The following is a 1,860-nucleotide window of genomic DNA, read 5'->3' on the forward strand; positions in this document are numbered from 1 at the left end:
AATCATGATGTCATTCACATAAATATAAACTCTTTCAGTTTTTTGGGCTGTAATGAATTTTTACAAATATAAAATCTTCATGGATTAAAATTCATAATACAGTGAAATACATAGACTACACACTAACAGTTACGATGAGGTACTTCTACGGGAGAGCCAACAGGCCCAACTTGCATAGCTTATAGAATCAGACAGGATCAGGCATGCTCACAGTGTTGCAGTCTGAAAAAAGCCTACATATTTTCACACCGAATGACTGCTGCATGCAGTTATTTTTCTTTTTAGCAGGTGATTTAAATACTCAAAGACTGATTTCTAAAGAAACAAAATGCTTTCATTTGCATGCGATGTGAGGGTAAAAAGGTTTTCCTCTGAAGGTCACAGACTACAGTAAACAACAGCAACAGTATCAGGAAAAAAAACACAGCTCTGCACAGAACTAAAACACAGAAAAAAAGCTTTTCATATTTAAATTTAAATTACTTAATCATCTCAAACAATAAAATGTCCATCCACCCATCCATCCATTTTCTTCCGCTTATCTGGGGCCGAGTCGTGGGGGCAGCAGCCCAAGCAGAGAAGCCCAGACCTCCCTCTCCCCAGCCACCTCCTCTAGCTTATCTGGGGGAACACCAAGGCGTTCCCAGGCCAGCCAAGAGATATAATCTCTCCAGTGTGTCCTGGGTCTGCCCCAGGGCCTCCTCCCGGTGGGACATGCCCAGAAACCTTACCCAGGAGGCATCCATGTCAGATGCCCGAACCACCTCAACTCAGCTGGCCCCTTTCGATGTGGAAGAGCCTACTCTGAGCCCCTGGGATCCCTGGGACACACAAACGGTGGAGGGGAGTGGACAATAAAATGTGTTTTTCAATATAATTATTGTTAATCATTGGATTTTTTAATGTAGTATTAGAGTATTGCAGTAATGAGCCTGTGTCACGACAAGTGATGTTTTCTGGTGCAATGGGGTAAACTGTCCTGCTGGGGGAGTGCTGCTGCCCGGGATTTTGGGTTGGGTCTGAAACAACATTCAGCCAGTGTTACATCTCAGAGTGACATCCACATCAGTCCAAAGGAATGCTGTAATGTAACAATGTACAGTTTATTTTTTTATTATCATTGTTGTATACAGTTGTTACATCTATAACAATTCATGTAATGTTGCATGTATCCACTTGTTTATTGAACAAAATTGATATTGGGTCAGATATTATTGTTGATGCCAAACGGGCAGCTCTGAGTATTTCAAAAATTTCTGATTTACTGGGATTTTCCTACAAAACCATCTGTACAGTTTACAGAGAATGGTCTGAAAAGGAGAAAAAAAGCTCTCTGCCATGTTGATGTCAGAGGTCAGAGGTCAGACTGCTTTAAGTTGATAAGTTGATAGCAACACAAATAGCTAGTCATTACAACTAAGGTATGCAAAAGAGCACGGTATGCACACTACACAGGACGTAACAACGGCTAAGAACAGGAAACTGAGGCCACAGTTCACACAGACTCACTAACATCAGAGAACAGAAGATTGTAAAAACATAGTCTGGTCGAATGCTTCAGCATTTAGATGGTGGGGTCAAAACCCATGTAAAATAACATGAAAGCAGCCTGCACACATGATTTATGGGCAGAGAACAGTTTCTAAAAAGGAGGCTCGTATGTTTTGAGCATATAAAGATATATATCTGGGAAAAACGGTCACTTAGTCTCCCCAGTTCTCAGTTTGTGCAGTGCTTCAACGAGTCGATGTTTTTCAAAGAGCAAAAACATTCTAAACATTGGAGATTCTGTTTTTGTGCTATTTTCTGTTAAACAACATTTTTGAATTTCTTTTTTAATCTACTTGTTACACACATCAC

This window comes from Oreochromis niloticus, linkage group LG3 (assembly GCF_001858045.2).
Source record: "Oreochromis niloticus isolate F11D_XX linkage group LG3, O_niloticus_UMD_NMBU, whole genome shotgun sequence".
NCBI lineage: Eukaryota > Metazoa > Chordata > Actinopteri > Cichliformes > Cichlidae > Oreochromis > Oreochromis niloticus.